Source organism: Aotus nancymaae, unplaced genomic scaffold (genome assembly GCF_030222135.1).
Source record: "Aotus nancymaae isolate 86718 unplaced genomic scaffold, 86718_ANA_hifiasm-v0.15.2.pri h1tg000020l, whole genome shotgun sequence".
Classification (NCBI taxonomy): domain Eukaryota; kingdom Metazoa; phylum Chordata; class Mammalia; order Primates; family Aotidae; genus Aotus; species Aotus nancymaae.
In genome coordinates this window covers 19,256,299-19,279,027 of record NW_026988432.1, presented here as the reverse complement: position 1 = coordinate 19,279,027, position 22,729 = coordinate 19,256,299, and the positions used below count along the sequence as shown (strand labels likewise).

The 22,729-nt window shown below is 46.2% G+C and overlaps 1 long non-coding RNA gene across 1 annotated transcript; it reads left to right on the top strand.

Annotated features, from left to right (window-relative positions):
- Positions 1 to 382: 382 nt before the first annotated feature.
- Positions 383 to 6,274, top strand: LOC105712989 (uncharacterized). The gene is made up of 2 exons (XR_001106471.2): positions 383 to 896; positions 4,219 to 6,274. It is a non-coding gene; the product is annotated as an uncharacterized LOC105712989 (long non-coding RNA).
- The last annotated feature ends 16,455 nt before the right edge of the window (positions 6,275 to 22,729 follow it).

The following is a 22,729-nucleotide window of genomic DNA, read 5'->3' as shown; positions in this document are numbered from 1 at the left end:
CTACTCAGGAGGCTAAGGAAGGAGAATTGCTTGAACCCAGAAGGCGGAGGTTGCAGTGAGCTGAGATTGCACCACTGACTCCAGCCTGGGTGACAGAGTGAGACTCCATCTCAAAAAAATAAACAAAAATAAATAAAAAGTAATATAAATAGCTGACAACAGAATGCAGCTAGGCCAAGCGGCAGCCTCCCTGCCGTCCACGCGGCTGCTCCCGTGCCGCCTGCCTCACCGCCTGGCTGTGGGCTCTGTTCATCTTGCTGCCCGTGGCATTTCTAGAGCTTAGCAGATAAGGAGGAGCTTCATACGTGATTGCTGGCGTGAACAAAGGAATGCATGGTAACGACGTCAGAAATAGCCAGTTCAAGAGGAGAATGAGATTGGCTTCCAAATATTGGTCAAGAGCTCTACGTCGGATGCACCAAGGATCTATTGAACTTAGCAGGCTCCTGTGGCCCGGTGCCTCTTCTGGCTCTAGAAATCTGGGGAGGTGACCAGGTCATACATGGCAGTCCTCCTGTGAAGACAGTGAAGCTGGCTGAAACCTGGGGTTCCACGGGGAAGATGTGTTCTCCAGGTGACCTCCCTGCTCTGCCCCGGTGGCCCCCATGGCCGCCTGCTGGCTGCGCACCCCCACTCAGCCAGGGTTGGACTTTCCAATCTTGCTGAGTGTGTTCGACCAAAGGTGATGCTGACTTAGTGGCCTGAGGTCGTGCCCTCCCTCCCCCCCGAATCGATAAATAATACGACTTATCAGAAAGAGAAAGAATTGTTTACTTTTAAACCCTGGATCCCATAAAGGGAGAGGGGAGAGGCCTAAAAGCCACAGAAGCTGTGGACGGCGCCGTCCTGCCTGCCACAGGAGGGGCCCCGGCTGAGAGGATCGGAGCCGACCGGGGGTAAGTGCGGCTCTCCCGGGGTGCCTGTGGGTCCCCTTGAGTGATCAGGCTGTGCTTTGGGGTGACCGCTGATTGGGAAATGATGGGGGCTGCTGACTCCAATGTTGTAAAAGACACCGCCCAGCACCTGAGCAACAACAGGTGTTGAACACACCATAACTTTGTCTTCCGTGATGATTCTGTGTCTTCAGAAAGCTTGAGGAACACTGGAGACTTTACTGAGCGAGAGTAGCACATGGTTTCCTTTTAAAGCAAAATAACAAAATGGCTTAAGGAGGAAAAGAAATGATCACCCTGCAGAGGGAGAGAGGATGAGGCTGGGGAGGAGCAGAGGGCTCGGGGCGTTTTATTTCTGCGCTTGGAGTGGCTGGACATTAAGCCAGTTCTGTTTTTATGATGGCCTGATTTAACGATAGCACCGAAGCATTCACGTGGAACGCCAGCATTAGAGTCACTCCTTTTGCACTTCTCTGTCCAAGCCGTAGTGTTTCCTCAATAGCACTAAAAAATAACTGAGCACCTGCACAGAAATGAAACGGCACCTTAGGAATCCCCAGGCCTCAGCAATTCTCTTTAAAAAGAGTCCAAGGAGGTCCCAACTTGGCTAAAACGTACCCAGAGATTCCTTCTTCACCACTGGTTGGTGAGAAACACAGGCGATTACAGGTGCCTGAATAAGGAACTTTCCAGATTTCCCTTCTAGAAGTATGCCAATGAGGAAAGAAATGCTGCTTTCCTCCCTGTTGACAAAAACATTCTATTTTTAAATGTCTATGCACTTTCAAAATGACAGGACTCAGAAGTATAATAGTGACTTCCTTTATCATCTAGACTAACAGACTAAAAGAATCAAATGGTTGGATTTAATGCATCTGTTTTAAATGGCAGTAAATGTGGATTCAGAGCAAAACGCATCTCCATTTATCTTTCACTTATTATGAATTTTTTTTTTTTTTGGTACTAATTGGTTAGGTTTGCAGCGAGGTGACATTCACAGTCCCCATGGGGTTGGCCCTAGAACAAAGGGCTCTTAGCCCCTGGGAACAGAATATTAAAGCAAAGACAAGCTGCTTGTGCCCAGATCTGACCCAAGAAAGAACAGGGAGTGTTGCGATATTCCTGGTGCTTGTAACTCTAAGAGGTCACGCTGGGAGCTGTGGAGCGTACAGAATACATACAGAGTGGTGAATTTGCTGGAGGGTCTGGCTTTGTAAAGGCTTCCTCCTTAATGAGCTTTTTTTCTCACTTATGAAAAGAAATGCAGGGCATTAAAAGAGGAGCAAACCGAATGTAGCCTGTTTTTCATACTCACGGATCCAATGGGAAAGCTACATTCTGTACTGACCACAGCAGCTAGAGATGCCTAGAGACTTCATCACAGTTGGGAAGATGAGGGCAGGAAGATGATGCGCACAGAAATTTAGTGTGCGTGTTTTCTTTTTCTTTTCTTTTCTTTTTTTTTTTTTTAAGAGACAGGGTTTCACCATGTTGACCTTGTGATCTGCCCGCCTTGATCTCTTGACCTAGTGATCCACCCGCCTCGGCCTTCCAAAGTGCTGGGATTACAGGCGTGAGCCACTGCGACCGGCCTGTGTGTCTTCTTTAGAAATGGGATCGGATCTCAGGCCAGGCTCGGTGGCTCTCGCCTGTAATCCCAGCACTTTGGGAGGCCGAGGCGGGTGGATCATGAGGTCAAGAGATCGAGACCATCCTGGCCAACATGGTGAAACCCCGTCTCTACTAAAAATACAAAACATTAGCCGGATGTAGTGGCACATGCCTGTAATCCCAGCTACTTGGGAGGCTGAGACAGGAGAATCGCTTGAACCCAGGAGGCGGACGTTGTGGTGAACCCAGAATGCGCCATTGTACCCTAGCCTGGGCAACAAGAGCGAAACTCCATCTCAAAAAAAAAAAAAAGAAATGGGATCTCAAACAACTGAGCTCAAGAGATCTTCCTGCCTAAGACTCCTGAATAGCTGAGACTACAGGAGAAATTTAGTATTAATAGACGGCCATTCAGGAATAGTTAGCACTCAGTCTTTCTCAGGGAGATCTCAGGAAGTAAGCTACACAGAATTCCTCAAGGCCTTTTCTACACTGTAGAAAATTGTACTGGCATTTGGACAAGTCACCCTGAGAATATCCAACATCTTTACCTTAAGCATTATTTTTTCAAAGGAAATAACATGTTAATACTTCGCAACCAGTGTGTAAAGTTTCCATTTCTTATTAGCTTGTACTATTTAAGTTCAGTTGTTAAATTTGAAAATACTAGAACATTAAAAATTTGCAGAATAAGAAATGATTATGTGAATTTTTTAAATATTCAGAAGTGGATCCTGGCATTAACCACTTTATTTTACTAGAGATGTATTATTGTATGACATTTCTTTTTTTAAAAGAAAACCTTCTGCTTACTTATTTAAACTGCTTTGTAAACTGACAGTTTAACTGCTTCTGCAGAAACAAAGAAGTAATAAAAGATGATGGCCATTTTAGCAATGTTTAAAAACTGCTCACAAGACAAAATAATTGCCACTCAACATGTGTTTAGTGATTGATGCACTAATACCATAAAAGTACTGTACTGCATAAAGTATTTCACTAATAATTTGCTAAAAAAATTAGCCTGAGGCCTGCCACTCAGCACAGCACTAACTTTACATGCTTATGACAAATAATACACGAATAGGGCTTCCAACCTTCCCCATTTCAGAAGAGTATCTTTCAAGAAGGAATTTGTATTGCGAGTCCAGAAAGACAATTGCTTAACATTTTTAAAATCCTCATTTTTCTCATTAAAAACTATCACATGAATCATAAATTAACAAATGCACACAAAAGGAGAAAATAAAAAGAAACCATAATTTCTTTACTGAAAGATAACGATGGTTGACATCTGATGTTTTGGCCTCAGGCATGAATGCATTTTTTCACAGAAAGGGACTCATACTGTGTGTATCGTTTTACAAACTGTTTTTTAATTCAGTAGCATATCTTGGATTTCTTCCCAAGTCTACAACCATTTTTCTACAGAATCAATGTGAAGGGTTATGGTGTGTCATGAATATATTACTCTTCTCCTATAGCTGGGCGTTAGGTTGTTTCCAGTGTTTACCCTCATAAACAATGCCGCTAGGAGCAACCTCATAGGTAAATCTCTCTATACATTTTGATACTTTCCTGGTGATAGGTTTCAGGGCCATAGAAACGGAGGTTTATTTGGGGGCGGGGAGTTGGTAAAATTCACTGGTAACACATTAACTTCCTCGTCTCTTTTATTCTTCCCTGCGTTCCTTCCCTTTTCTGTCTTTTGCAGATTACTCAAAGCCAAAAGCCAAGAGAGCCCCCATGGAGAAGTGGAGGATGCTCAGATGCTGCTATGGAGCCCTGAGGAGTGAAATGAGTCCAAGCCCTTGCCCAGGATAGAGCTCTCCAAGCACATCCTTCAGGGACCCTTTTAACCAGAGAAATGTTCACCTCTCACTGTTTCTTCCCAACTGAGCTAAGAGACTTCTAGAGCCTCTTGTGATGGTCAGCAATAGCCCTGGCATGACCAGGAGGTGTGGGTTTCTGTTCTAGGTCCCTTAGCAAAGACTAAGCGGGACAAGCCTGGCTACTCTGTTAGGAGGAGCCGTAGGGAAAGGGAAGGACAAGATGGGCCACCACACGCCTGTGTCCACTACTGGGCTGCACTCAGAGCGTCCAGGGTTTGTGGCAGCGATTGGGGCCACCTAGAACTCTAGGGTTCACACTCATTCTCTCTGAGTCATGTAAAGCTGCCCAGGAGATGAGGTCCACCTGAGGAGAGTATGTCTAAACAGGCCATTGACATTTCCTGCTTGCAAATGACCACATTTCATGAAACAAAGCCAGGCCACAGACAGGAACCAAAGGAAATTAGTTATTTAGTGGGAGATAAGGAATCCACAAAGTGAAAAAGGGAAAGAGGAAAAAAGAGACAGCTTCAACACTCCAACTCCACGGAAGCAGAACGACTTTCAGCTTTCTTAGGGGGTAGTCACTGCAAGTCTAGCTTGAAGAGGGTGATTTCATGATCTACATGTGAATAAGGCACATTTTTTTCTGAAAAATACAGAAGGGTTCATTTTCAGCAGTTAAAGATGGGTCGGTTTTAGGGCTAGAGCAAGGCTCTGGTCAGATGTTAACAACTCAGTTATCCTGGGGAAAAAATAACTGGCTCCCAACCCTTTCCCTTTTCAGCATTTGCAGGAAAAGAAGGAGTGGGTAAAATGCTTTATTTCCTCTCATTCTCCACGGTGGGCAGGAGTTCACGTATCAGTCAGGAACCATTTTTAACAGGAAAACCAAGTAAATCCTTTGGGATGTATTCAGAGTTCCCTTTTTGTGAGAAAATGAGTATCACAAACTGAAAATGGACTCACTTCCTCTCTCTCCATCTTCCTCCTCTTCTTCTTTCCCCTCATCTCCCACCCATCACTATGGTGGAAAGTGACTGCGGTGAAGATTGAAAATCTGAGCAAGATCGGATGCCACAGAGAGTAGATCACAACACATCTAACTGCTGTATCCCCATATAAAATAACTTTAGTTTTCCTAGACTGCAGAATTGATCACATTTTACTGATGATGGATTGGGAAGTATGGTGAGGAGATGAGAGCTGGAGAGCATTCATTCATTCAGTCAGATTGTTCTCACTTACAATGTGGTCTTCCACGTTATAAACTAAGTATTTATGTCCCGAAATCTATTCCCTCTAGAGATTCTTTCTCTCTGAGCCATTTTAGAAAATTGTTGCAAACAGAGTTCCTGTCCATTTTCACAGGAAGTTTTTGCAGAAGGGGTTTTTGGGTGGTTGTGGAACACAGGCACTGGGTCGCTTCACTACTCTGCTCTTCCAGAACACAGAAGCCTTTCATCTGTGAGTCTTCATCCCTTCCCATTGCTCAAGACGCTTGCACCTGTGGTGCTTCTTTTCTCTGCTCGCGTCATAATATGTGGAGCTGATGAGGTTCCCCTATGGTGGTCAATGACAATGGTGGAATGTGGAGGTGAAGTTAACACCTTTGTGGCTACAGATTTTCCTTAGCAGAGCTGTGGAGTGTGACAATGGTGTTTGTGTCTAAACTATCAAACGCCATTATCACACTAAATAGCTACTGCTAGGCAATCCTTCCCTCGATAAATGTCTTGGCATCATTCGCTTTGAGCAAGAAGGTTCATCTGATATCAGTGTTCCCAATCTGTGTACTTACTGAATAAAGTCTGGTTCTCTTGAGCTCATAGCCAATATGATTAGCTGAACTCTGCCTCTCATGTGCTATTGTTACATACCTTAGCTGGTGATGAATTTCCTTGTTTTCCCAAGTCAATAAAAAGATTGCAGACTGTGTACAGTGGCTCACGCCTGTAATCCCAGCACTTTGGGAGGCCAAGGCAAGTAGATTGCGTGAGCTCAGGAGTTCAAGACCAGGCTGGGCAACATGGTGAAACTGTGTCTCTACAAAAACTACAAAAATTAGCCAGGCAAGGTGGCATGCACCTGTAATCCCAGCTACTTGGGAGGCTGAGGTGGGAAGATCAGATGAGCCCATGAAGTCGAGGCTTCAGTGAACTGTGATGGCACCACTGCACTCCAGCCTGAGTGACAAAGCAAGATCCTGTCTCAAAAAAATAAAAATAAAAAGATTGCAGAGTCCCTCAGAGCACCCAACACAAGGCTAGGCACCAGGTAATCATTCAACCCATGTTTATAGAGTTGAAATGGATAGTTAGAAAAGTGTTAGATGCAGAAGGCTCAGACTGGGTTAAATCTAGGTTATGCAGACCGCAGGTTTATAGGTATAAATTTAAGGTGTGTGGGTCGTTTTCTTTTCAGCTTTAAAAAACTCAACTTTCTAATAGACTTACACATGGCTTCACTGGCCTTTCAGAAATTCTAGAACATGTTTGATTTCTACTGATTTTAATCAATTACTAGGCTGATTACTGAATTCATACACTAGGTCTTTCCTCCTCTTGCTTCAGTGAATTACCATCAGAAAATTGTTTATGAACCATGTGTGAGCTGCCATGGCAAATCTGGGACCCAAGCAGTTTCTGGGACAGTTGGCCTAGCCAGATGCCCTGGTTTGGAAAACATTTTGTCTCTGAGAGGTGTCTGAAGTCAGAAGTAGGTTTTGTTTGTGCTGGGCTAAAGCTTCCCTCCCCTGACTTGGCTAAATGAAGTAGCATATGTTTAATCAAATTGACAGGGTTAGATCAACCATCAGAAACAAATTCAATCATTCAACCATTCACACATGAAATAAATATGTATAGAGGCTACCGTGTGCCTGACACTGTCCTAGGCATTGAGGACACTTTTAAATTAAATGTGTCTGATGTTATTTCCAGAGATGGGCATCCACTGGCTCACATTATATTTCAGGACTATTGTTAATAGTTCCAAATGGGAGCCAAATGAGCAAAACTTTGCAAAATAATTCTGAGTCCCTTGCTGGAAAGCATCACCCGAGTGCAGCCCACACATTTATGATACACTATGAAGACTTCAAGGTCATGAGATGCATAAAAGCTTCAAGGTCATGAGATGGACAAAGGCTTCAGGGTCATGGAATGTCACTTTCCAACGAAGAAGAGGAAGTGCACCCCTGCCTGCCTTGCATCTCTTACTGCCTCTCACTTCTTCCCTCCCGGCATCATCTACTCTCAAGAGGAGAATCAGACTCCCTGAAATAATTGAGACACCAACATTTCTTTTTGTGTGTGTTTTTCTGGTGAAGTCTCTAATTGAACAGGTATTAGCAGAGGGCTCTACTGTTATACAGATCACTCTCATGTACACTGTATTAGTCCATTTTCATGCTGCTAACAAAGACATACCTGAGACTGGGAAGAAAAGGAGGTTTAATTGGAGTTATAGTTCCATATGGCTGGAGAGGCCTCAGAATCATAACGGGAGGCAAAAGGCACTTCTTACATGGCAGCAGCAAGAGAAAATGAGGAAAAAGCTAACGTGGCAAGCCCTGATAAACCCACGAGATTTCGTGAGACTTATTTAGTATCACGAGAGTAGCACGGGAAAGACTGACCCCCATGATTCATTACTTGTCCCTGGGTCCCTTCTACAACACGTGGGAATTCTGGGCCATACAATTCAAGTTGAGATCTGGATGGGGACATAGCCAAACCATATCACACACTGTTTCATTTGATCCATGCAACACAGGGCAAAGATGCTGGGTTTGGGGCCCCTTCCACAGAAGACAAACAGAGTCTAAAGGGTTCTGGAATCGTCTGGTCCTCCAACCACAACTCAGCATGGATCTCTTTAGTCTGAAGTTCTGTCCTTAACCCACAGCCTTCTTTGACCTGGTTTTTCTGTGAAATCTCACACTTCATAGTCGAATCTGTATAGAAGGTGGGTTAATCAGGCCAGTATGTGATCAATATCCTCATCTCACCATCTGCTTTGTCAGTGGATTCTGAGAGAAACCCTGTAAATTAGAGAGGGATGAGCCACATAAGAATCTCTCCTTGTGAGTGTTCATCACACAGAGAAAGCTGAATATTGCAAAACCCTGTAATCATGAAATGAAAGAGAAGGAACATCTAAGTGGTAGCTGTGGGATCAGGAAGAGGGTGGCCAAACTGTCCCAACACTGAACGGCCATCTACGTGACCCAGCCACCTGATGTGGCATCAAATGACCCAGAGCCTTGAGGTTCTGAACTGTTCCTAGACTCAGGGACAATGTGAGGACTGGACCTTCCATATTCCTTCTCTTCACTCCCACTCACCCTGAGATTTTTCTCAGGTGGAATTAAACAGGGAGCCAAGTGAACAGCATTCTGCGTCTTTGCTGCTAGGTTGGCTCATTTAATGGTTTATTATGATTGCTGCCTGGATTCGTTTTGCATTTGGGATTGGAGACCTGTCATTTCTGTAGCTCTCTAAGGAACACACATAGGAGGCAAAGCTTCTCTCTCCCCTTTCTATCTCTAATTGCAATCCCGCTGCTCCAAATCTCTGATGATGGCATCTTCCCCAGACCAGCTTTTATCTCCCCTCCCTCCCCGGGATGATTACTGCCAGTCATTTCCAATGAAGCGTTTCTGGGGACAGCTACTGACTCTGAATATGGTTTGCAAGATGAAAGGGTTCACTTGGATGTGCAGTTAAAAATCACACTCGTGCTGGGGAGGCAGCAGAGAACACAGTCACCTTGACATGTTTTCCTCCCCGGGAGACAGACCACTTGAGTCTAGCTTTGCTTTGTGGATCACCCGGTAGAGTCCTGATGCAGTCTTTCATCTTAGTACAATGTGTACTTTGAATGTGAAAGTCGCCACTGACAGCCTGTCCAGCGTTCCATCCAGCCCCAGAGGAGGATTTGTGAAATAGCATAGCAGTTACCGTGTATCAATGGCTTACTACATATTTTTCTGAACTCTTCTTAAACGTATATTTTCCACCTATATACTTCATTGAATCAGAAGACAAAGGAATGCTAGAACTGGAAACCAGTCTACTCTTTGTTCTGATGAGGAAATTGAAGCCCAAGTCTTCTGGAATTTACGGGACAGGTCCACCTTCACATTCCCCTCCCCTGTGTCATCAGCCATTCCCTGAGCAGACAAGGGTTGTGTGTTTCTATGTGCCAAGTGTTCTACTAAAATCTGGGGATCCAAAGAAGAAAGAGGTCAGGTCCTTTCTCTGAGCTACCCTCAATGCAGGAGTTGAACAGAAGCTTAAACAAAGACATGCATGCCTCCGTGTACTAGATGCCAGCACAGAGGCAGGGACAGAGGCTTAAACAGAGACATGCATGCCTCCGTGTACTAGATGCCAGCACAGAGGCAGGGACAGAGGCTTAAACAGAGACATGCATGCCTCCGTGTACTAGATGCCAGCACAGAGGCAGGGACGGAGGCTTAAACAGAGACATGCATGCCTCCGTGTACTAGATGCCAGCACAGAGGCAGGGACGGAGGCTTAAACAGAGACATGCATGCCTCCGTGTACTAGATGCCAGCACAGAGGCAGGGACGGAGGCTTAAACAGAGACATGCATGCCTCCGTGTACTAGATGCCAGCACAGAGGCAGGGACGGAGGCTTAAACAGAGACATGCATGCCTCCGTGTACTAGATGCCAGCACAGAGGCAGGGACGGAGGCTTAAACAGAGACATGCATGCCTCCGTGTACTAGATGCCAGCACAGAGGCAGGGACGGAGGCTTAAACAGAGACATGCATGCCTCCGTGTACTAGATGCCAGCACAGAGGCAGGGACGGAGGCTTAAACAGAGACATGCATGCCTCCGTGTACTAGATGCCAGCACAGAGGCAGGGACAGAAGCTTAAACAAAGACATGCATGCCTCCGTGTTCTAGATGCCAGCACAGAGGCAGGGACAGTGTGCCAAGAGGCTTTAGTTATGCCCTTTTCTTTCCAGGTGAAGAAACACCGAGTCTTTGATGTTATGGTCTTTTTTGTTATTGTTGGGAAAACAGTCCTTCTTGTTTATTTTGGTGATTCAACTTCCAACGGGTTATATGGATAAAGGGCGTTTCTTTGTTTTGGGAGACAATGCTGTCATACGAAGATCTTCCTGCTTTCACTTTGCCGCTTGGCAGCATAATGAGCAGCTCAGCATCTGTTGAGGGACCGGGAGCGGATGGTACACTTTCCCGTGATGTGGAGAATTTTAATTGCTCCGAGGATCTGGGAGAAACGTGAGCTGGTTGTTCTTCACAACGCAGGGCCAGATTAACACTGTTTCCTCCATCCCTGCCTCACAAAAAGCCTCCTTCAAGGTCACCTCACTGCTTCTCAGTTTCCCCTCCCTTGGGACAGGCTCAAGAAAGCTGCTGGGTGTAAACCCGTGGCAGAAGCCCCCAGGGCTTATGAGAGGTAGCGGAATGAGGGCACCTGCTTTCTTCTCTTCAATATCCAAGTTTCTAAAAGGGAAAAAAGAGAGAATTCCAAAGCACACACAAGTTCATGAAAATGTAGACGGCTCCTGAGGACTCTACAGGGCCTGATCACAGTTCTTCCCTTATTTTAGGAAGCCAAGTCACCATATGTGCTCTGGAAAAGAGATTTATGTGACATAAATTTATGTGCACTTAGGATATCTAAACATCGTGCATAGGATGCAAAAATGAGTCAGACAGACTCTGGCATGCACGCATTCATTCACTCAATCAACGTTCGGTTGTGCATTCCTACTGTGTGCCAGGCATCATGCTAGTCACTGAGGATTCACAGGTGTGATGCTCTCCCCAGAACCTAGTTGCTTCCAGCTCAGTGAGGACACACATGGGCAAATGAGTAATGGCTGGGTTGAGCTGCAGGTTCTTTGAAGTAGATATGGGGCGTACCATGGGGCCCAAAGGAAGAAAACACTATGGCTTGTGAGAAAGGCATGAATAATACTAAGAGGTGAACACGCTGGCACTCGTGGTGACCCTGACAGCCCTCCAATGAAGGAGAACTTTGTGACCTTGGCATCCGAAGTGTAGAGTTTCCACTCTGATGGAGGTTAAGTTTCGTTCCAAAGAATTCCCTAGCAATTTCCCCCAGACAGCAACTGAGCTCTGAATCTGGAATTTATTTGGTAGGTACTTTTCTCTCTCAAAAATGCAGCCAAACACCAAAGAAAAAGATTGCCTTTTAAATAAAAGCAACACATTGTACTATTTGGGAAGTGACTGGGGGCAGGTGTGTGTCTGTGTGTTAACGCACATGTATGGGAGGAATTTTAATTTCTCAAAGGAGCTGGGTAAGATGCCTTTAATGTCTCATTCAACTGGGACTGTCACTTCTTTTTTTTGAACCAGGGAAAAGCCAGTGCTGACTTGCAGCTTGGGCTGAAGGGAGCATTCTCTATTCACCTTTGAGCCTGGGGCTACACTTCCCTTGGGAGAGTGCCCTCTGTACTAGAATAGACCCCTGCACACCATCACATCAATGGTTCAAAGGGTTTTAGGCTTGCTCCCCACGTATTCCAAACAGACTGAATAAAGGGCTTCCCCTGACAGCAAAATCCAGCTTTAATTTGGATAAAACACTTGTTTTTTTGTTTTTTGTTTTTTTTTTTGAGACAGAGTTCCACTCTGTTGCCCATGCTGGAGTGCAGTGGTATGATCTTGGCTCACTGTGGCCCTGACATCCTGGGCTCAAGCAATCCTCTCACCTTAACCTCCCAAGTAGCTGGGACTACAGGCATGTACCACCCACCTGACTAATTTTTAATTTTTTTGTAGAGACAGGGTCTCACCATGTTGCCTAGGCTGGTCTTGAACTCCTGGGCTCAAGTGATCCACCCATCTCAGCCTCTCAAAATGCTGAGATTACAGTTGTGAGCCACCACACCTGGCCAAAGTACATTTGTAAAGGCTTGAGGTGAGAGGGAAGGGAGTGGGAGGGATTGTTCCGCTGAGTGGCTATTGACCTCTTAAATACACCAGACAAGAGCTAATCTTGTTCTACCCAGAGAACAAGTCTCTTCCTTTTCACTTTTTTGGCACATTTAGTGCAGTCAAGAGCTAATTAAAGTCCTCCTGTTTCTCAGGGCTGCCTGTCTTCCTGTGGCACATTTTGTCCTGTTTTTCTGCTTGGCTTCCAATTGCAGCTGGATACAAGGAAGTCAGAGGTGATCTCCCACTCGTTTGGATGTGCCAGCTACTATATTTCTAAATGTCTAGACCCTCTCATGAGCACTGACAATCTGTGCCTGAGCTTTTTCTGGTCTCTGCATTAAGTTATAAATACCTCAGACTGGGGCCTTTGCTCAGCAATTAGAGTGGATAATATTGCTGGGTTGGGTGAAACATGGACACAGGAGCTATACGTGTCCCCAAGGAAGTAGCTCCAAATAGCCACCCCAAAATTCGGATAGTATATTAGGAAATTTTGTTTGCAAGAAGCAATTTTTTTTCTTAGATTATCTCACATAATTCATTCTCATGACAGTATTTCTTAATACCTGCTATGTACAAGGCACTGAGCCAGGGTAAGCTTTTTAGAAGGGGCCACATGGCGGGGGAGAGAAATCACATGAAAACTCATAAGGCAGGACCTTGTGGAAGATGTAGTCAGGATTCAAGGGCACCTTAGAGATGGGGGCATCTGGTCACCTGAAGGCCTCTACTGTGATGGGGATTTATTTGCTCCACTTCTCTGCTCCTCCTGCTACCCTGGCTGCCTCCATCCTTGCTGACCATTTTTGCTCACTGTACTGCTGCCTACTCGTGTCCTCTGCTGACCCTGGGGTCCATGGCCCCTGCTGCCTCCTGGCCTCTGCCTGCCTCCTTTTGGTGTCCTTTGTTTCTTCTTATGCTACAAGTGCCTTCCTCCCTCCCTGCGTCTCTATTTGGATTCCTGAGCCTGATCGTTGATGGTCTCAGTTAAGCAATGTGTTCCCAATGGGCAGAGCTTCCACTGTGGGTCGCGGCACGCGCTGCTGCTCAACCGTTAGGGCAGGAAAATACAAAGGGGTGATGTACGAGAGAGTTGCATGCAGGAAGTAATATGTCATCTTTACATGGAGCAGGAGCTATCCATTCTCCAGGTAGAAAGGTAAGGGAAGAGGCTGGGCACAGTGGCTCACCTCTGTAATACCAGCACTTTGGGCCAAGGCGGGAGGATTGCCTGAGCTCAGGAGTTTGAAACCATCCTGGGCAACATGGTGAAACCCTGTCTCTACTAAAATACAAAAAAATTAGCCAGGCACGGTGGCACACGCCTGTATTGCTGACTCGGAAGGCTCAGGCTGGAGAATCGCTTGAGCCCGGGAGGTGGAGGTTGCAGTGAGCGAGCCAAGATCATACCACTACACTTTTTTTTGGTGAGAGGTGAGACTCGGTCTAAAAAAGAAAAAAGTAGGGAAGAATTCTCAAATTCTCAGGCAAAGGAAACACATATATGAAGTTTTCCAATGGGATGGGGTTGGGATCAGCCAAAGAACACCGAGCGGGCTGGTGTGGCAGGAACGTGACAAGCAAGGAGGAGAAGGAGAGGAGGCGGGGGCTGTGCACACCCCTGGCATCAGGTGGGAGGGGAAGCACATGATGACAGGCACGGTGACCGCTGCTGTTTTACTGATGGGATCATGAAGACCAGGGGTTAATTAGATCATGAAGACCTGTAGTCTGTGGGCCAAATCCAGACCCATGCCTGTTTCTGTATGAACTAAGTATGGTAATTGCATTTTCTTCAAGCTCAAAAAAGTCAAAAGAGACATATTTCATATGTGAATTTGATATGAAATTTGTGTGTGGATTCATATGAAAACAAGAATATTTCGTGATGTGTGACATTCAGGTTGTCAGTGAGAGAGACTGGAAATACAGTAGCTGGCACACCCAAGTAAGTGGGAGATCATCTCTGACTTCTTTGCCTGGATGTTACCAACTATCCTTGCTTGCCTGGACTATCCCACTTGAGTCCTGAAAGTCTTAGGTCCTGGAAAACCTCTTAGTTCCAGGCAAACTGGGATGCGGATCACCTGAAACTCGGCAGTGTTCATTCACTCACCCATCATCCATGGCTGCACGCACGCTCCAGTGGCAGAGTTGAGCAGTTATGCTAGAGACCACGTGGTCCTCAAAGCCTAAAATTTACTCTCTGCTCCTTTATACAAAAAGTTTGCTGGCCACTGAGCTGGACCAAGGAAGAGTAGCTAAGTTATCTGTTAAGGTGAGGGGGTATAACTAGTTATAACTGTCATGAGAGTGTTTACTATGACTATGTCCATGCATTTTCCCATTGGAAATGGATTTATTTTTTTTAGACAGGGTCTTGCTCTGTTGCCCAGGCTGGATGGAGTACAGTGGTACAATCTTGGCTCAGTGTAGTCTCCACCTTCTAGGCTCAAGAAATCCTCCTGCCTCAACCTCCCAAGTAGCTAGGATTACAGGCACAACAGCATGCCTGGTCAATGTTTTTACTTTTTGTATAGATGGGGGGGGGGTCTCACTATGTTGCCCAGGCTGGTCTTGAACTCCTGGCCTCAAGCAATCCTCCTGCCTCAGCCCTCTAAAGCCCTGGGATTACAGGCATGAGCCACTGAAACCTATTTTTAAAACCTAAATTATATTATGTCACTCTCCTGCACAAAATCTCTTAATGGTTCCCAGCTCAGTGGGAGTAAAATTCAAGAATCCCCTTCATCCTCTGAGACAGACCTCACCTCCTCCTGTTCCTCGTGCTCACTCCACTCCACTCTCATCCCCATTGTTTCTCAGACATGCAGAGAGCATTCCTGCCCCAGGACCTTCGTACTTGCTGTCCCCTTTATCTGGACCGTTTCTTCAGATATACACATGCCACATTCCTTCACTTCATTCACGTTTCTATTCAAAGTTTTCCTTTCAAAGAAGCCTACCCCATCATTGTAGCACTGTTCGCCTCCTGACGTCACCTATTTGTCTATTTTCTGTGTCTGCACTAGTAGGTCAGACACAAGAGGACGGGGATGTTGCTGTATGCCCAGCTCACAGAACAGTGCCAATCACAATATTTGTTGGATAAATGAATGGTTGGAAAAGGCAAGGATTTTGTACATGTCTCCAGGCCATGTCCCCACTCATTGGACCATATTATTGCTAATCAATATTTCATTTTAGCCAATATCCATCCTGTTACGATTGTGTGGCTGTCTCTGTCACCAGCTGGCCTTGTTTCCTGCCAAACACCTTGTCCTTAATTGTCTCAGCAGCTGCTCTGTGCATTTTTCACGCCAGATGCCAGCCTGAAATACTGCCATTTCTCTGCCTGAAAAATCCTCGGGATGATTCTTCAAATCCCCAAAAAGGACAATGACACTTTGTGCATAGATCCACTTTTCTAGGGTGAGGGTCCTCCACCCTCTGAAGGCTGAGGAGCTCTGATTTTAAGCAACAGCAGACTATTGGCCTAAACCATGCTAAGCTTTCTATGTGGCCGGCCCTGCTGGGAAGCCTTCCACTGGCTGGTATCTTGTGATGCCTCTGTTCTTCACACCTGAGCTGGTTTTACCAGGATGCTCTCTGTGTACCTCTGGAAGGTTTATCCCTTCTACCACATTTTGAAATCTTAAGCAAAATACCACACTCCCGCCTACAGCGAGCAGGGTCCCTAGTGGCTGCCCCACATGGCTGTTTTATTCCAGGCAGTGAAATGGCTGCGTCCAGCCCCCTGAAAGTGAAGCGGCATCGTTTGTCTGGGGTACAACCCGAGGTTGGTTGTCTCACACCAAGGAAATCGAAGACGCAGACACACACAGAGTGGGTTTAAAAGTGAAAAGTTTAACAGGCAAAAGAATAAAGCCCCACCGTGCAGAGGCAGGGGGCTTCTGAACGGGTTTCCCGGGTTTGGGGCAAGATGTGGTTGGTTTTACAGATGAGCTTGGAGGCGGCGTCTGATTTGCATAGGGTGCAGTGGATTGGTTGGACCAGGTGTGCCATTTACACAGGGCACGAGGAGGCTGGCCGTCCCACCCTAATATTTTATTATGTAAATAGAGTCTTTACCCGGCCAGCAGCTTCGTTGCCTGCACACGTGGTGACGACAAGGGAAGAGGAAACGTCCTCTTTGAATCTGCCTGGCTTGCAGGTATTTCTTTTCTATTGGCATGGCTGCCGGCATCACCTGTGCAAGCTTCCAGCTTGCTTCTCTAGGCTTGCAGCTTGATTTTTCAGGCTGCTTTTTATTAAAAGGAAAACCTTACCAAGGACTCCCTGACCCTGGCTAACTGCCTAAATAATTTCTTTTTAGCTCCTGTATCACAAAGACCCTTTTCTGGGAAGAGCTGCCTGCCAGTTCCCGACAGAACGGCATCAAGTGCGTCATTCTTAATGAACCCAAGGCCTGGCTTACTATTCGGTGAGTTGTCCATCCTACCTCATCCTCCCCTACAGCAGAGGCCCAACTTGCCCAAAGGCACCCTCTTTCTTTCATGCAGGAGAATTCTAACTGCATACCCACCGTGTGCAGGGTCCTGGGCCTATGGAGATAAAACGTGTTCCTGTCTTTAGGATACTGGTGTTGAGAAATGCTGAGTGTATGATAGAATAGATTGTTTGCTAGGAAGAACGATGGCAAGGATAAACCTAGCTGCCTGCCCCCACAGTGGAAAACTATTTGGGGCATTCCAAAGTGGCAAGACGGTATATGTCTGTTGTTGGTTAAAGCAATTCTTTAAGCGCGGGATATGTGACCCTGCCCCCGTGGCTCCCTCGTGGAGAATACTTTTTAGTTTGTCTGTGATCAGTGGTAAGCGGGCACCAGCTGCCTACCTAGTTTATTTTTGTGTTTTGAGAAAATGCCAAGCACCTGTTTGTTAATAAGAATCACCTGTTCCGAGAGACTAAATGCGTGGGTCAGCGTCTGCTCGAGGCCCTCAGCCCAGAATGTTGTCAGCAACTGAGGCTCCTAGTTCGGAAGGGTGTTGGCCCTCGGATAGCCCCACTTTGCTGTTCTATCTGGGTGTCTGCTTCTTAATGCCTTCAGCGCCGCCTGGGTGGGGGGCTCTACGGCTGAGCTGGTCTTGGTAGACTAGAGATTCAGCTAGGTAATTACACCCAAATGTGAGGAGAGGGAAGTGCCAGGGGCCCTGAGACTTGGGGGCCCAAAGGAAGACTTCTTGGAGGAGGTGACATCTAAGTGGATACTTGGAAGACAAGTGGAAGTTCTTATATTCAGATGTAAAGGAGGGAGAATCCTGGCCTAAGTTTCTCAAGTACCACGGCCTAAAATGACTTTAAAAGGGAATAAGTTTGGTGCTGTTTTTAATAGCAGGTAAGCAGCAAAGCGAAGCAAACAGCACTTGAGACCTAGAGGAAGCCGGGAGAGGGGGACAAGAATACGGAAGGAAGAAGTGGGAGGCAAAAAAGAAAAAAATCCCACAACCCCAGGACAGTGACCAGCAGCACCTGGGGGGCGTGGGGGCTGTGAAAAATGCAGATTACCCAGCCCACCCCAGACCCATTAAATCAAGCTGTGGGGATGAGGCCCACAACCTGTTGTGTTAACAAGCCCTCCAGGTGATTCTGATGCCTGCTCAAGTTTAGAGCCACTGTGCTGTAAGCCTGGGACATGGCAGTTCTCATTAGTGTTTAATGAGAGTGATAAGGGAATCAATTAGCCAATTACTCTACCTTGGAAAAGAGAAAAGCAGCATGTTCTCGGCCTTGGCTACACATGAGGAGCACCCTGAGAGCTTTTAAAAATCCCAAGACCTGGGCCATGCCCCAGACGGATTACATAAGAATCTCCGAGGGGGACCCAGGCATTGACATTTTTAAAGCACACAGGTGATTCTACTGTGCAGCCAACACCGAGCACCACTGCAGTGCAAGAAGGCATCGGGTTGGGCACAGCGGCTCACACCTGTAATCCCAGCACTTTGGGAGGCCGAGGCGGGCAGATCACTTGAGGTTAGAAGTTTGAGACCAGCCTGACCAACATGGTGAAACCCCATCTCTACTAAAAATACAAAAATTAGCCAGAAATAGTGGTGCATGCCCGTAATCCCAGCTACTTGGGAGCTGAGGCAGGAGAATCATTTGAATTCAGGAGGCGGAGGTTGCAGTGAGCTGAGATTGTGCCACTGCACCCCAGCCTGGGCAACAAAGCAAAACTCTGTCTCAATAAACAGAATTAGCCTGGTGTGGTGGCTGCTATGAACTTGTAGTCCTAGCTACTCAAGAGGCTGAGATGGGAGGATTGCTTGAGCCAGGGGAGGTTGAGCCTGCAGTGAGCCACGATCGCACTACTGCACTCCAGCCTGGGTGACAGAGGAGACCTTGTCTTAAAAAAAGAAAAAGAGGATCAGCAATATTCTGTTTTGAATGGCTTAGAGAACTTTATTTTATTTTTTAAACTGTGTATTTCAATAGCCTTTGGGGTGCAACTGGTTTTTGGTTATATGAATAAATTGTACAGTGGTGAAGTCTGAGATTTTAGCACAATCGTCACCTTAGTATACATCGTACCCAATATGTTCTTTTTCTCCCTCACCCTCCCACCCTCCCCCTACTGAGTCTCCAAAGTCTATTGTATTATTCTGCATGCCTTTGCTTACCCATAGCTTAGCTCCCACTTATCAGTGAAAAAGCATATGGTATTTGGTTTTCCATTCCTGAGTTACTTCATTTAGAATAATGACCTCCAGCTCCATCCAGGTTGCTGCAAAAGTCATTATATTTCATTCTTTTTTATGACTGAGTAGTATTCCTTGGTGTATATAGACCACATTTTCTTTATGCATTGCTCGATGGGCACTTGGGTTGGTTCCATATCTTTGCAATTGCGAATTGTACTGCAATCAACACAGGTGTACAGGTGTCTTTTTGATATAGTGACTTCTTTTCCTTTGGGTAGATCCCCAGTAGTGGGATTGCTGGATCAAATGGTAGGTGTACTTTTAGAGAACTTTATTTTAAACAAAAATGGCATACATAGAAGTGTGTATCATCTAACAAGTGATTTAGACAAAATAATGCTTTTATTTTTTTATCCTATAATAAAAAAATATGAAGGCCAAGAGCCTAGAACTGAAACAGTAGCTCCACAATGTCTTCAGTAATCTGGGCTCCTTCTAGATGGCCACTCTAGAAGGGTGGCCCTCAGAGTCACAGTGTAACTACTAGAGCTACTACTCATGTTCCAGGAAGGAAAAACTTAATGAGGGACAAAAAAGCGTACCTGCCTTCTTGTTTAATCTTCTCTAAGGAATGCTCCTGGAAGCCCCATCCGGAGGCTTACACTGACCTCTCATTAGTCGGGACTGTGACTCATGACTACCCTGAGCTGCAAGGGAGTCTGGGAAATGCAGTATTATAACTGAGTGTCTTGCCATTGAGAGCAATATTGGGTTCTGTTTTTAAGGAAGAAGCTGGAAATGGATACTGGGTAGAGAAAACAAAGATTGGGTAAGCAGTCACCAGTCCATTTCTGTACTAGTCAGCATTCTCCAGAGAAACAGAACCAATAAGAGATTTCTATAAATAGACATGCTACAAGGCACTGCTTCCGTGATTATGGAGGCTGAGAAGTCCCACAGTCTTCTGTCTGCAAGTGGAGACCCGGGAGAGCAGAAGGCACAGTTGGAAGGCCTGAGAGGTGAAGAGCCAGTGGTGTCAATTCTAATTTGATCTGAAGCCTTCAGAATCAGGGGTGCTGAAGCTTGATGTCCAAGCTCACCCAGTCAGACAGAGAGGGAATCTAACCTTCTGCCACCTTTGTGTTCTATTCAGGCCTTCAATGGATTGGACAAGGCCTACCCACACTGCGGAGGGCCATCTGCTTTCCTCAGTTCACCAACTCAAGTGCTCATCTCTCCCATGAGCAGCTTCACAGACATACCAGAAATAATGCTTCACCAGCTATATGGGCATCCTGTGGCCCCGTCAAGTTGACACATAAAATTAACCATCACAGTGTCACAGAAATCTCCCTTGTATGTTCATGGATGGATGATTTAGGGGGGTTTGTGCTCCAGAATCATATTAGACTCAAAAAAAAAAAAAAAACCCTGCTGTGTCTACACTTGGCTTCTTTGACTAAGTGGTGTGGTTGGTTAGGGAGGGTGGTCAAGATGAGTAGAGGGGGCAGAGAGACAGGAAGAAACTAATTAGAGAAGTCAGCAGGATTCTGGGGAGGGGTTTGAAGTTGTAAAGTGGTGGGCACTTTTTTCAAGGTTTCACAATGAATCAGTGAATTGGGGGGCAGAACCTGGGGAGAACAGAGATCCACTGTAACAAGGAGGAATTTTGTTTCTGCACAGAGCGAGTGGAGGGTTAATCAGGACTCTGGGTCATAAGGAATAGAAACCCAACTTCAGCTAGGTTTAGCAAAAAAGGAACTTATCGGCTAACCTAACTGAATAGTATGAGGAGTATGTAGATTTCAGGTATGGCTGGATCTAGGTGAAAGAACCTCCAAGCTGTGGCTTCAGTTATCACCTCTCAGGCAATCCTTGGTTCAGAAGAGCCCTTAGGCAATCTGCTGTGTTCCCTGACTGTGCTTTTGTGGCCCGTCATGGTGAGCAAGTCCACTGGAATTCTCAGGTAACAGGGAATAGAGAGACACATACTATCAGTGTTTCTATGTGAGCAAAATGCCCTAATTTAAGGGAAGCAGTAGTGAGGATGTTCATTTCCTACATATCAGCAAGTCCAGCCAGATTCTATGGTGTAGACCTATTTGCCCTTCGCTGACTCTCTATGGTCTCTTCTCTGATTGAACCAGCTAATGTGATTTGTTGGCTGTTACTGTTTGTTTGTTTTTTGAGTCGAAGTCTCCCTCTGTTGCCCAAGCTGGAGTGCAGTGGTGCAATCTCAGCTCACTAAAACCTCTGCCTCCTGGGTTCAGGTGATTCTCCTGCCTTAGCCTTCCCAGAAGCTGGAATTACAGGTACCTGCCACCACACTCGGCTAAGTGTGTGTGTGTGTGTGTGTGTGTGTGTGTGTGTTTATTTAGTAGAGATGGGGTTTCACCACGTTGGCCAGGCTGGTCTTGAACTCCTGACCTCAAGTGATCCACCTGCCTCCGCCTCCCAAGGTTCTGGGATTACAGGCGTGAGTTACCGTGCCTGGCCTGTTAATGACTTTTATATGTTAAAAAAAAATAGAATTAAATATTTTACACCATGTGTCCACTGATGGGATACCCAGACATGAGGAAACTCTAAAGACAGGCTTCTGGAGAGAGAAAACAGCGCATCATCTGGCAGGCTTTCCGCACAGTGCTCGTTCTGGCTAACGGTTCCAGCAGCTATTTTGTTATTGTTTGTCCTGTCTTTGTTATTTTCATCTTATAGGTACCCGCAGCATATCAGGGCATCAATGGGGTAGCAGAAATGCACATATGAACAAATGAGCAATAACTCTGGCCCTGAAAGGCAACTCATAGCTCATACGTCCGCCCATATCTGTGTGGGCCTTCCCCCTGCAGAGCCAGGGTAGCCTGACTGCCCCCAACAGGCCTGGCATCTCTTTGCCAGAGGCTTGCTTTGGCTTCCAGAAGCCTCTTTGCCTGTGCACAGCTGGCAAAAGTGCCAGATCCTCCTCCAGTGATGGATGGGAGTCAGCACATGGAGCCTTACTCCCGGGGAGAAATCCTGAGATGCATGCTTTTCACTGGCATGCACAGGTCCTAGGGGTCCACCGTGGTAACTTGCTGACCACGTGTTCTCTAGGGGCTGCTGCCCTCCTGCTCTATCTCTCTTCCCCACCTACTGTGCTTCCTAGGATCACCTCCCAAATAAATAGCTGGCATGCAAATCTTTGTCACCCACTCTGCTTCTGAGGAAACCCAATCCAGGACAACCCCCGATGTCTTCTGCAGATCCCATGAGCAGCGTGGAGGTACCATAATCAAAGCACACCCAGGGCATGGGCCTGGGAGCACGAAGCAAGGGGCCCTGAGAGGGCGCCTGGAATAAGTGAAGGCCGGGCATTTCCTGGCAGATGCAATCACAAGAACAGGGCTGTGAAGGGCTGAAATGGCACTTGAGGCAAGATGATGGCTTGGAATTGTGTTATTTGTGATTTTATTTTTTCTCTGTTCTTCATATGAACTGCTCTGGGACTGGGGAGCAGAGATGTGATGTAGCCTTGAGAAATGGATAGTAGGAGCAGAAAAGACAGCACAGAACAAAGTGCAGAAGGTTTTAAATTATTTTCCCCAAAACAGGCTTCTTGGAATCGAGGATGAAGCAGAGCACAGAAGCTTCTCTTCTTTCCCAGCGAGGACACGCGGGAGTGTCACAGGAACAGGCACAACGCAGAGCACGAGGAAAGGGTAGGACGTTGGAACCCTTGGTGTGGGGATGCTAGCACACCCTGGAGGCCTGGG